This window comes from Schistocerca nitens, chromosome 6 (assembly GCF_023898315.1).
Source record: "Schistocerca nitens isolate TAMUIC-IGC-003100 chromosome 6, iqSchNite1.1, whole genome shotgun sequence".
NCBI classification, from domain to species: Eukaryota; Metazoa; Arthropoda; class Insecta; order Orthoptera; family Acrididae; genus Schistocerca; species Schistocerca nitens.
In genome coordinates, this window is record NC_064619.1 from 519,763,014 (window position 1) to 519,777,492 (window position 14,479).

Genomic DNA, 14,479 nt, shown 5'->3' on the forward strand with positions numbered 1-14,479 from the left:
TTCGCGTTAGTATTTTGCAGCTGTGACTTATTAAACTGATAGTTCGGTAATTTTCACATCTGTCAACACCTGCTTTCTTTGGTATTGGAATTATTATATTCTTCTTGAAGTCTGTGGGTATTTCGCCTGTCTCATACATCTTGCTCACCAGATGGTAGAGTTTTGTCATGACTGGCTCTCCCAAGGCCATCAGTAGTTCTAATGGAATGTTGTCTACTCCCGGGGCCTTGTTTCGACTCAGGTCTTTCAGTGCTCTGTCAAACTCTTCACGCAGTATCTTATCTCCCATTTCATCTTCATCTACATCCTCTTCCATTTCCATAATATTGTTCTCAAGTACATCGCCCTTGTATAAACCCTCTATATACTCCTTCCACCTTTCTGCCTTCCCTTCTTTGCTTAGAACTGCGTTGCCATCTGAGCTCTTGATATTCATACAAGTGGTTTTCTTCTCTCCAAAGGTCTCTTTAATTTTCCTGTAGGCAGTATCTATCTTACCCCTAGTGAGACAAGCCTCTACATCCTTACATTTGTCCTCTAGCCATCCCTGCTTAGCCATTTTGCACTTTCTGTCGATCTCATTTTTGAGACGTTTGTATTCCCTTTTGCCTGCTTCATTTACTGCATTTTTATATGTTCTCCTTTTATCAATTAAATTCAATATTTCTTCTGTTACCCAAGGATTTGTATTAGCCCTCATCTTTTTACCTACTTGATCCTCTGCTGCCTTCACTACTTCATCCTTCAGAGCTACCCATTCTTCTTCTACTGTATTTCTTTCCCCCATTCCTGTCAATTGTTTCCTTATGCTCTCCCTGACTCTCTACAATCTCTGGTTCTTTCAGTTTATCCAGGTCCCATCTCCTTAAATTCCCACCTTTTTGCAGTTTCTTCAGTTTCAATCTGCAGTTCATAACCAATAGATTGTGGTCAGAATCCACATCTGCCCCTGGAAATGTCTTACAATTTAAAACCTGGTCCCTAAATCGCTGTCTTACCATTATATAATCTATCTGATACCTATTAGTATCTCCAGGATTCTTCCAGGTATACAACCTTCTTTTATGATTCTTGAACCAAGTGTTAGCTATGATTAAGTTATGCTCTGTGCAAAATTCTACAAGGCGGCTTTCTCTTTCACTTCTTCCCCCCAATCCATATTCACCTACTAAGTTTCCTTCTCTCCCTTTTCCTACCGACGAATTCCAGTCACCCATGACTATTAAATTTTCGTCTCCCTTCACTACCTGAATAATTTCTTTTATCTCGTCATACATTTCATCAATTTCTTCATCATCTGCAGAGCTAGTTGGCATATAAACTTGTACTACTGTAGTAGGCATGGGCTTTGTGTCTATCTTGGCCACAATAATGCGTTCACTATGCTGTTTGTAGTAGCTAACCCGCACTCCTATTTTTTTTATTCATTATTAAACCTACTCCTGCATTACCCCTATTTGATTTTGTATTTATAACCCTGTAATCACCTGACCAAAAGTCTTGTTCCTCCTGCCACCGAACTTCACTAATTCCCACTATATCTAACTTTAACCTATCCATTTCCCTTTTTAAATTTTCTAACCTACCTGCCCGATTAAGGGATCTGACATTCCACGCTCCGATCTGTAGAATGCCAGTTTTCTTTCTCCTGATAACGACGTCCTCTTGAGTAGTCCCCGCCCGGAGATCCGAATGGGGGACTATTTTACCTCCGGAATATTTTACCCAAGAGGACGCCATCATCATTTAATCATACAGTAAAGCTGCATGTCCTTGGGAAAAATTACGGCTGTAGTTTCCCCTTGCTTTCAGCCGTTCGCAGTACCAGCACAGCAAGGCCGTTTTGGTTAATGTTACAAGGCCAGATCAGTCAATCATCCAGACTGTTGCCCCTGCAACTACTGAAAAGGCTGCTGCCCCTCTTCAGGAACCACATGTTTGTCTGGCCTCTCAACAGATACCCCTCCGTTGTGGTTGCACCTACGGTACGGCCATCTGTATCGCTGAGGCACGCAAGCCTCCCCACCAATGGCAAGGTCCATGGTTCATGGGGGAAGACTGGCAAAAATAGAAAGAGAAAATAAGACGACAGAAAAGATTTCAAAATGCAACAGTGACAATAACAAACGTAATTTTTGGGTTCAAATTAATGATATGAATATACTGCCAGCACTTTCGTTTGGTAAGTCACATCATATTTGTTTTTAGATATATTTTTCCCACGTGGAATGTTTCCCTCTATTATATTCATATCATTAATTTAAACACAACAATTACATTTTGGGGGTGTTGTGAGGGTGACATGGTATTAGAAGGTGGAAAGTGTAACATGAGGCTGAAATGAAAATGAAAATAAAAATATATGGGGAGAGATAAAGGTGAACTAGAAAGCAACTGGAGATCTGGTGTGAAAAAAAGGCGAAAATGTGTTGGTTAAAGCTGGGCTATGTTGACCCCCACAACCTTTCCAGCAAACTTCAACCTCCTCTCATTGCACACAAACCCAGTCTCTCCCATCTACTCAATCTCCCACTTCCAGCTCCACTCCCTCCAAAACCTCAAAATTCCAATCAACACAATCTGGAACCACAACACCCTAATTCAGTAGTTAACCTTTCCTCCAAACCTCTCTCCCAATCCAAAACCTCTGTCCTATCCAAAGACCTCACCTTCAGCCCCACTCCCAGATTCAACCAAACAGCCCTCGTCAAAGATTTACTGTCCTACACTCGTACTCTCTGCTGGAAAAATGATCCTAATCCTACTCCTAATGATCCAACTCCCCAAGACACTATCCAAATTGAACCCTACCTGGAACAGTTCTGTCCTCCGTCACAGCGGGACCCACCTCCTCTTCCTCAAAATCACCCTCTCCAAACCTTCCAGGAATTTCTGACTTCCAGCCTTGCCTCTCAATCCTTCTTAAAAAACCTTAATCCTACTCCCAACATCACCACTGCTGAAGCCCAAGCTATCCGTGATCTGAAGGCTGACCGCTCCATCGTCATTCTTCCGGCGGACAAGGGTTCCACGACCGTGGTACTTGATCGTCCAGAGTGTGTGGCTGAGGGACTGCGTCAGCTTTCAGACAACACCACATACAAAGTTTGCCAAGGTAATCCCATTCCTGATGTACAGGTGGAGCTTCAAGGAATCCTCAGAACCTTAGGCCCCCTACAAAACCTTTCACCTGACTCCATCAACCTCCTGACCCCACCGACACCCCGCACCCCTACCTTCTACCTTCTTCCTAAAATTCTCAAACCCAATCATCCCGGCCACCCCATTGTAGCTGGTTACCAAGCCCCCACAGAACGTATCTCTGCCTACGTAGATCAACACCTTCAACCCATTAAATGCCGTCTCCCATCCTTCATCAAAGACACCAACCACTTTCTCGAACGCCTGGAATGCTTACCCAATCTGTTACCCCCGGAAACCATCCTTGTAACCATTGATGCCACTTCCTTATACACAAATATTCCGCACGTCCAGGGCCTTGCTGCGATGGAGCACTTCCTTTCACGCCGATCACCTGCCACCCTACCTAAAACCTCTTTCCTCATTACCGTAGCCAGCTTCATCCTGACCCACAACTTCTTCACTTTTGGAGGCCAGACATAACAACTATTAAAGGGAACAGCCATGGGTACCAGGATGGCCCCCTCGTACGCCAACCTATTCATGGGTCGCTTAGAGGAAGCCTTCTTGGTTACCCAGGCCTGCAAACCCAAAGTTTGGTACAGATTTATTGATGACATCTTCATGATCTGGACTCACAGTGAAGAAGAACTCCAGAATTTCCTCTCCAACCTCAACTCCTTTGGTTCCATCAGATTCACCTGGTCCTACTCCAAATCCCATGCCACTTTCCTTGACGTTGACCTCCATCTGTCCAATGGCCAGCTTCACACGTCCATCCACATCAAACCCACCAACAAGCAACAGTACCTCCATTATGACAGCTGCCACCCATTCCACATCAAACAGTCCCTTCCCTACAGCCTAGGCCTTCATGGTAAACGAATCTGCTCCAGTCCGGAATCCCTGAACCATTACACCAACAACCTGAAAACAGCTTTCGCATCCCGCAGGTACCCTCCCGACCTGGTACAGAAGCAAATAACCAGAGCCACTTCCTCATCCCCTCAAACCCAGAACCTCCCACAGAAGAACCACAAAAGTGCCCCACTTGTGACAGGATACTTCCCGGGACTGGATCAGACTCTGAATGTGGCTCCACATCTACATCTACATTTATACTCCGCAAGCCACCCAACGGTGTGTGGCGGAGGGCACTTTACGTGCCACTGTCATTACCTCCCTTTCCTGTTCCAGTCGCGTATGGTTCGCGGGAAGAACGACTGTCTGAAAGCCTCCGTGCGCGCTCTAATCTCTCTAATTTTACATTCGTGATCTCCTCGGGAGGTATAAGTAGGGGGAAGCAATATATTCGATACCTCATCCAGAATCGCACCCTCTCGAAACCTGGCGAGCAAGCTACACTGCAATGTAGAGCGCCTCTCTTGCGGAGTCTGCCACTTGAGTGTATTAAACATCTCCGTAACGCTATCATGGTTACCAAATAACCCTGTGACGAAACGCGCCACTCTTCTTTGGATCTTCTCTATCTCCTCCGTCAACCCGATCTGGTACGGATCCCACACTGATGAGCAATACTCAAGTATAGGTCGAACGAGTGTTTTGTAAGCCACCTCCTTTGTTGATGGACTACATTTTCTAAGCACTCTCCCAATGAATCTCAACCTGGTACCCGCCTTACCAACAATTAATTTTATATGATCATTCCACTTCAAATCGTTCCGCACGCATACTCCCAGATATTTTACAGAAGTAACTGCTACCAGTGTTTGTTCCACTATCATATAATCATACAATAAAGGATCCTTCTTTCTGTGTATTCGCAATACATTACATTTGTCTATGTTAAGGGACAGTTGCCACTCCCTGCACCAAGTGCCTATCCGCTGCAGATCTTCCTGCATTTCGCTACAATTTTCTAACGCTGCAACTTCTCTGTATACTACAGTATCATCCGCGAAAAGCCGCATGGAACTTCCGACACTATCTACTAGGTCATTTATATATATTGTGAAAAGCAATGGTCCCATAACACTCCCCTGTGGCACGCCAGGGGTTACTTTAACGTCTGTAGACGTCTCTCCATTGATAACAACATTCTGTGTTCTGTTTGCTAAAAACTCTTCAATCCAGCCACACAGCTGGTCTGATATTCCGTAGGCTCTTACTTTGTTTATCAGGTGACAGTGCGGAACTGTATCGAACGCCTTCCGGAAGTCAAGAAAAATAGCATCTACCTGGGAGCCAGTATCTAATATTTTCTGGGTCTCGTGAACAAATAAAGCGAGTTGGGTCTCACACGATTGCTGTTTACGGAATCCATGTTGATTCCTACAGAGTAGATTCTGGGTTTCCAAAAACGACATGATACTCGAGCAAAAAACATGTTCTAAAATTCTACAACAGATCGACGTCAGAGATATAGTTCTATAGTTTTGCGCATCTGCTCGACGACCCTTCTTGAAGACTGGGACTACCTGTGCTCTTTTCCAATCATTTGGAACCCTCCGTTCAACTAGAGACTTGCGTTACACGGCTGTTAGAAGGGGGGGCAAGTTCTTTCGCGTACTCTGTGTAGAGTCGCATTGGTATCCCGTCAGGTTGAGTGGACTTTCCTCTGTTGAGTGATTCCAGTTGCTTTTCTATTCCTTGGACACTTATTTCGATGTCAGCCATTTTTTCGTTTGTGCGAGGATTTAGAGAAGGAACTGCAGTGCGGTCTTCCTCTGTGAAACAGCTTTGGAAAAAGGTGTTTAGTATTTCAGCTTTACGCGTGTCATCCTCTGTTTCAATGCCATCATCATCCCGGAGTGTCTGGATATGCTGTTTCGAGCCACTTACTGATTTAACGTAAGACCAGAACTTCCTAGGATTTTCTGTCAAGTCGGTACATAGAATTTTACTTTCAAATTCACTGAACGCTTCACGCATAGCCCTCCTTACGCTAACTTTGACATCATTTAGCTTCTGTTTGTCTGAGAGGTTTTGGCTGCGTTTAAACTTGGAGTGAAGCTCTCTTTGCTTTCGCAGTAGTTTCCTAACTTTGTTGTTGTACCACGGTGGGTTTTTCCCATCCCTCACAGTTTTACTCGGCACGTACCTGTCTAAAACGCATTTTACAATTGCCTTGAACTTTTTCCATAAACACTCAACATTGTCAGTGTCGGAACAGAAATTTTCGTTTTGATCTGTTAGGTAGCCTGAAATCTGCCTTCTATTACTCTTGCTAAACAGATAAACCTTCCTCCCTTTTTTTGTATTCCTATTAACTTCCATATTCAGGGATGCTGAAACGGCCTTATGATCACTGATTCCCTGTTCTGCACATACAGAGTCGAAAAGTTCGGGTCTGTTTGTTATCAGTAGGTCCAAGATGTTATCTCCACGAGTCGGTTCTCTGTTTAATTGCTCGAGGTAATTTTCGGATAGTGCACTCAGTATAATGCCACTCGATGCTCTGTCCCTACCACCCGTCCTAAACATCTGAGTGTCCCAGTCTATATCTGGTAAATTGAAATCTCCACCTAAGACTATAACATGCTGAGAAAATTTATGTGAATTGTATTCCAAATTTTCTCTCAGTTGTTCTGCCACTAATGCTGCTGAGTCGGGAGGTCGGTAAAAGGAGCCAATTATGAACCTAGCTCGGTTGTTGAGTGTAACCTCCACCCATAATAATTCACAGGAACTATCCACTTCTACTTCACTACAGGATAAACTACTACTAACAGCAACGAACACCCCACCACCGGTTGCATGCAATCTATCCTTTCTAAACACCGTCTGTACCTTTGTAAAAATTTCGGCAGAATTTATTTCTGGCTTCAGCCAGCTTTCTGTACCTATAACTATTTCAGCTTCGGTGCTTTCTATCAGCGCTTGAAGTTCCGGTACTTTACCAACGCAGCTTCGACAGTTGACAATTGCTTGGTCCCCGCATGTCCTGACTTTGCTCCGCACCCGTTGAGGCTGTTGCCCTTTCTGTACTTGCCCAAGGCCATCTAACCTAAATACCACCCAGCCCACGCCACACAACCCCTGCTACCCGTGTAGCCGCTTGTTGCGTGTAGTGGACTCCTGACCTATCCAGCGGAACCCGAAACCCCACCACCCTATGGCGCAAGTCGAGGAATCTGCAGCCCACATGGTCGCAGAACCGTCTCAGCCTCTGATTCAGACCCTCCACTCGGCTCTGTACCAAAGGTCCGCAGTCAGTCCTGTCGACGATGCTGCAGATGGTGAGCTCTGCTTTCATCCCGCTAGCGAGACTGGCAGTCTTCACCAAATCAGATAGCCGCCGGAAGCCAGAGAGGATTTCCTCCAATCCATAGCGACACACATCATTGGTGCCGACATGAGTGACCACCTGCAGATGGGTGCACCCTGTACCCTTCATGGCATCCGGAAGGACCCTTTCCACATCTGGAATGACTCCCCCCGGTATGCACACGGAGTGCACATTAGTTTTCTTCCCCTCTCTTGCTGCCATTTCCCTAAGCAGGGATATGACTTCCTCAAATCCTGCCCTGAAATGAGGTCCATCCTTCATGAAATCCTCCCCACTCCACCAAGAGTGTCTTTCCGCCATCCACCTAACCTTTGTAACCTCTTAGTTCATCCCTATGAAATCCCCAAACCACCTTCCCTACCCTCTGGCCCCTACCCTTGTAACCGCCCTCGGTGTAAAACCTGTCCCATGCACCCTCCCACCACCACCTACTCCAGTCCTGTAACCCGGAAGGTGTACACGATCAAAGGCAGAGCCACGTTTGAAAGCACCCACATGATTTACCAACTGACCTGCCTACACTGTGAAGCTTTCTATGTGGAAATGACCAGCAACAAACTGTCCATTCGCATGAATGGACACAGGCAGACAGTGTTTGTTGGTAATGAGGATCACCCTGTGGCTAAACATGTCTTGGTGCACGGCCAGCACATCTTGGCACAGTGTTACACCGTCCGGGTTATCTGGATACTTCCCACTAACACCAACCTGTCAGAACTCCGGAGATGGGAACTTGCCCTTCAGTATATCCTCTCCTCACGTTATCTGCCAGGCCTCAACCTCCGCTAATTTCAAGTTGCCGCCGCTCATACCTCACCTGTCTTTCAACGACATCTTTGCCTCTGTACTTCCGCCTCGACTGACATCTCTGCCCAAACTCTTTGCCTTTACAAATGTCTGCTTGTGTCTGTGTATGTGCGGATGGATATGTGTGTGTGTGCGCGAGTGTATACCTGTTCTTTTTTCCCCCCTAAGGTAAGTCTTTCCACTCCCGGGATTGGAATGACTCCTTACCCTCTCCCTTAAAACCCACATCCTTTCGTCTTTCCCTCTCCTTCCCTCTTTCTGATGAAGCAACCGTTGGTTGCGAAAGCTTGAATTTTGCGTGTATGTTTGTGTGTCTATCGACCTGCCAGCACTTTCGTTTGGTAAGTCACATCATCTTTGTTTTTAGATATATTTTTCCTACGTGGAATGTTTCCCTGTCTGCAGCTAAACACCTCCTCTATATGGTGAGTAGCAATCTATCCTTTCCATATTCTCTTCTTATGCCATACTGGACTTTCCATTGTTGAATTTTACTTATTTGTGGATAATTCACTATGAATTTCAAGTAACCTAGCAAAACTCTGCCCATAGATACCAATTTTTGATTTATACATGATTAGACTCACCTTATGTAGGGGTCCCAAGTGCAGACACTTCTCTGTTGTCTGGGTTGTGGTGTGGAACCTGCAGGGCGTTTTTCAGTGCTAATGAAATGTGCCTAGCAAGTTAACATTTATTCCTTCAGATTTTCAATTCTATGCCTTCTCGTCAGCCTTAGTTGATGTCTTGTGCTAGTGATATGGTGAAATTCCACTGACTCCTGTTGTTGGCATGACTGGCCAGTCACCAAGGCTGCTACACCAGTAATTTGATTGAGACTTGTGCACTGCTGTCTGGCAGTCTGCAGGCAAAGCTGTAGCATGGATATGTGCTCCACACTGTTAGAGCATCCTCAATCCTTCTCGAGTAGATGATGGTGACCCATGATGAGCCATGGGATATACTGCACTGTTGGAACGCAAGCAGTCAGCTGATTCTGGCCCCATTGGACAGATAGGCCCTGGCAGCTGGAAGTGCCTGCAGCAATGATCAATAATAAAGGCATTGGATGACACGTAGCAATGACGATGATGACAGTGCGACATGCACCACAATGTGTACTGGCGTTGGAGGACCCTCAGTCTCCCCATCAACAGTGTGGTAGGTGGGGCCCAATGCGAAGTCTCAAGACTGGCAAGTGATGATTACTTGGATGCTATCATCTCAGGAAGGGCAAGGAGCATGTTCAGGACAAGTGTTAGAACATCTAAAGCATGGCTGTCACTACACCATAATAATCATTGAACTGAGTGCTTTGGCATGAACACCATCAGTCCTAATGACCAACTGAACTGTGAGCTGGAGAACAGTGGTATTTATGGAGACAGTTGGGAGGTAATGATGTGAGGCTCTGTTCATTATGACCAAATGTGGCACACTTCTTTACTAGTGGTCAGCAGTACTCATTCCACTGTGTTGGTTTAACAATGTGTTAAATGGGCTGTTAAATGGGCTGTCAAGTCTCTGAAAGATGTTATTGTGCCTGAGCTAAAGCTTTTCACTTCATATCACAAGAGCTACCAAATCTCTCTCTCTCTCTCTCTCTCTCTCTCTCTCTCTCTCTCTCTCTCTCTCCCCCTCCCTCTCTCTTTCTCTCTCTCTCTCTCTCTCTCTCTTTTTCTCTCTCAAAGGACATGCTGTTGAATGTGTGATTTGTGCCTGACGATTGATGCTGATGTAGCAATGTGAGTTCACATATGTGACCAACTTACAGTGTTGATTGTTTCTTTCTGCTGCATAGCTATGTCACCACCTCTGGATGGCACTGTCTGTGGCTATCCTATCATGAACTTAAAAAAAACTTTTAATTTCTTTCCCTTTTCTACTCCGTAGTGTAACGTTCCCCCCTTCTTTAAGAAATTTGTCCCGAATTTTACTTTCACTATCCATTACTAAACTAGTCTGTACATGTTTTGTATTTACAATTTGCTATTACTTCGAGTTCAATCCCATGGTTGATTCTTGAGATGAACCATAAAGTTCTTAATTTTAGTTTGTGTTAACTATCCAACTTTTCATTGCCCTTCTGTTCTGTTTTCCTGCTATTAAAGCTCTTTACAGTTTCTGTACTTAATTCTTATCACTAGTATAAATCTTTTCCCTGGGTAACTGATGGATTGGTGATTCGGTAGGACAGGATATACTGTGTTTTAAGCAGAAATGAATTGCACAAATAACTACTAGAATTGGGATAACACTTGTTGTGGTTACACTAACAGTTACTGTATTATATTTACTTGTGTTTCTCATGATACTGGTTTACATGTTTTAGCATCTGTTCAACTGATGTTTGTCTCTTTTCTGAGATTATCAGTTCATCTAAAGAGTGTAACTGAATGGAATCTAAGGCTTTTTAAAGGAAGATTATGTCCTGTATGGGTAATGTGTCTAATCATTCTTCCAGCCGATACAGCATAGGTGGAAAAGAGGTAATCATAGTTGCTGTGATGGTAGCTGGAAGATGAAACTGTATTCCAGCTATGTCACACTTGAATCCATTGATTAGTAATCTGCTATTTCACAATTCTAATTTTGTCATCCCTTTCAATTTTCTGCCTATGTAACAGTTGACAGTCACTGTTAATGGTGACACATAATTTTCTGGAAATATGGTTGCGGCATAATACTTCCAGAATGAGATTTTCACCCTGCAGCGGAGTGTGCGCTGATATGAAACTTCCTGGCAGATTAAAACTGTGTGCCCGCGAAAGGCAAAGGTCCCGAGTTCGAGTCTCGGTTGGGCACACAGTTTTAATCTGCCAGGAAGTTTCATATCAGCGCACACTCCGCTGCAGAGTGAAAATCTCATTCTGGAAACATCCCCCAGGCTGTGGCTAAGCCGTGTCTCCGCAGTATCTTTTCTTTCAGGAGTGCTAGTTCTGCAAGGTTCGCGGGAGAGCTTCTGTAAAGTTTGGAAGGTAGGAGACGAGATACTGGCAGAAGTAAAGCTGTGAGCACCGGGCGTGAGTCGTGCTTCGGTAGCTCAGATGGTAGAGCACTTGCCCGCGAAAGGCAAAGGTCCTGAGTTCGAGTCTCGGTCGGGCACACAGTTTTAATCTGCCAGGAAGTTTCATATCAGTGCACACTCTGCTGCAGAGTGAAAATCTCATTCTGGAAACATCCCCCAGGCTGTGGCTAAGCCGTGTCTCCGCAGTATCCTTTCTTTCAGGAGTGCTAGTTCTGCAAGGTCCGCAGGAGAGCTTCTGTAAAGTTTGGAAGGTAGGAGACGAGATACTGGCAGAAGTAAAGCTGTGAGCACCGGGCGTGAGTCGTGCTTCGGTAGCTCAGATGGTAGAGCACTTGCCCGCGAAAGGCAAAGGTCCCGAGTTTGAGTCTCGGTGGGGCACACAGTTTTAATCTGCCAGTTTACACTACACTGCTTCCATTTCCCCAAGAAATAGGTGCATTTCACATGCCTGTTCATTAGTCTGATCTACCTTGGCTGGATAAATGGTAACACTCTCTCTAATGCTATTGTTTAGATCTGCTGTGCACGTAAGTATATGATCATCTTTTTGATCTGCTGTCAGTAACACTTTGTGAGTGTTTTATTGATGGTGTCCCATTTAATTGGTGGTGGGTGGATCGTAAAACATCATTATCATGTGTTTATGCATATTACTGGAAACTGTATGGTGATGCAGAAACTAGCTCAGTCAGTGCTAATTTTAAAAGTAAGTATGTGATAAAAGAAGGCTATATATCTGGACATCATCGTTGGTACATCATATAAGAGAAAAGGAATTATCATTAATCCTCCCCCTCCTTTGGACTAGTCTATGTATCCAGAATGAAAGACAAGCAAATGAAAATTAATGTTAACCAAATTACCCTAACATATATCCCAACATGACCCATGTACACGTAAAGTACAAAACATGTAGACTTACTTTATTTTCTGTTAGATAGAAAATTTGTGTGGTTTTCCTTTCTAAGGTCAACTTCTCCTTTTCTGGTAATGGGGAAGGAACCTGCAGTAATGCATGAATCACTTCTTTAAATGGGACCGATGACCATAGCAGTCTGGTCATTTTAATCTCACAAACCAACCAACTTCTTTAAATGCCTTCACTTTGCTGATGTGGACTACAGATGTCTTATTTGATAGTTGTAGTTTTGTATTTACTTGTGAAGCCATTTTGATGACATTGTACTATCCTTGATACTATGGTAAGAACATGTTTGTTTTGCCCTTTGGGGTATAAGGGTTTGTTAGCAATACCTACTTCTCTATCCTGTATTGTGGTGTTTTACTTAAACATTTCCAAACATGCTCCAGGTTTTTCAAAGCTTTAGTGTTGGCATGTTTTATCCTTTGCCACACCTCTCGTAATCACCTGGCACTATTTTCTTCTTCTCTGAGTATGACTTGATCCTCTTCTGGATTTTGTGTCAACTCATATGTCTACGTGTTCACTTTTTGAATTCTGTCAGAAAAGGCTTCAACAGTTTCATTGGCTTTCTGCACTAATCCACTCAATTTCTCTCTTAAAGATATAGCACTGTTCTGTTTATGGTAATTCTGCTGTAAACCCCCTACTAATTGTTCGAATGTGCACACTTCGCTAAGCATACATTACATACATTTTAACCTCACCTGTTAGACATAGATTGGCCATCCACAGACTTGTTTCATCTGACCAATCTGTTTTACTGGTTACCTTGTGTCACTGATTTTGGTTGAATCATATCAAAAGGTGATGGAATTGTCCACACATACACCCAGAACTTTTGAATTATACATGCTAAGTACAAAATTTAGATAGGTATCTCAGTCTACATGTTTGCTATTCACATAATGGCATAGCATTCTTGATATTGTGCAATGAACTCTTTTCATTCATCCATTCCCTTAAAGATGGAACAGGTTGCTGCATAACTTCTTGATTCACAATAAGTGACATAACTTGTTTCATAAAATTGGACACAAAGTTAGTCCCTTGATCTGTGATTATCCTCTCTGATACACCAACCTTTAGTAACCAGTTATTTTACCATCACCTGTGTAGTGGTACTAGCTTTCTGATCCAGAATTGCAGCCCTTACTAGATATCTCAAAAAATGATTGGTCATCATCATCATCATCATCATCATCATCACAGCCTTTCCCCACGTCATGTGGGGTCAGCGTTGATTTTTTGGATCCTTCTCTTCCATAAATGCCTTCCAGTGCTTCTTCTCTGAGCCATCCTTTCTCCCGTAGGTCCCCTGGTACCTTATCTTCCCATCTCAGTTTCAGTCTTCCTCTTCTCCTTGGTCCTTTGATTTCTAGGGCTTCAACTCTTCTCCCCGCGTAGTACTCCCCTCTTCTCTGCTCATGTCCGTACCACCTTAGCCTACTTTCTTGGAGCTTCTTCCCAATGGGCCCCACTTTCACTGTTCCCCTAATGTACTCATTCCTTAGACTATCCTTTTGTGTCACCCCACTCATCCACCTTAACATTTTCATTTCTGTCACTTCAGTCTTTTTCTCTTGGCCTTTTGTAATTGGCAAGTTTCTGCACTATACAGCATCACAGGCCTCACCACAGTCTTGTAAAGCTTTCCTTTCATTCTGCAGCTAACCTTCTTATCACACAGTACTCCACTCAGTTTCCTCCAGTTCACCCATCCACTATTTCCTGTGCTGTATTTCGATGATCTATCATCTTGAGTATGTATTTATTACCAGCTGGAATTCTGTTTAAAGGTACTAACACATCAGGTCGTACCATATGAAACAGTTTCACAGCTTTTAGTGACCTCTGTAGCTAGCTGTACTTTTTGATGACTTAAATCTGCTCTCTGCACACATGGGATGCAGTTTTTGACATACTGCTCCACATCACTACAACGCATTTTCCATCAAAACCTTTCTACAAATTGTCCATCAGTTGTCTTCCTACCCTCGTGACCTGATAATACATGGTCATGCACTTCTTGTAATACCTCAGTTCTGAGCATTGTGGGAACCATGATGTGTGGACCACACTTTGTGGACCTGCACTATAAACCCTCATGTGTCACAAACTGAGGTTACCTTTTAAACAGTTGATATTCCCTGTCAGCTGCCTGTGTCTTTTTCTAATCTGCTTGACTCTTACCTTATTCCTGTAATACAACTACTTTCATACTTAGGGTGTCTGTGTTCATATGCTTTACTCCTTGCTTGTGAACCACTTCATAATCAAACTGACTCAGTTTGACTGCTCACCTTGTTAACTGACTTGAAGGGTCTTTTAA

General features: G+C 43.8%; 1 protein-coding gene across 2 annotated transcripts in view; it reads left to right on the plus strand.

The window, feature by feature from the left end:
• Positions 1 to 14,479, plus strand: part of LOC126263007 (angiogenic factor with G patch and FHA domains 1) — a 291,119-nt gene that overhangs the window by 50,453 nt on the left and 226,187 nt on the right. The window lies entirely within an intron of this gene.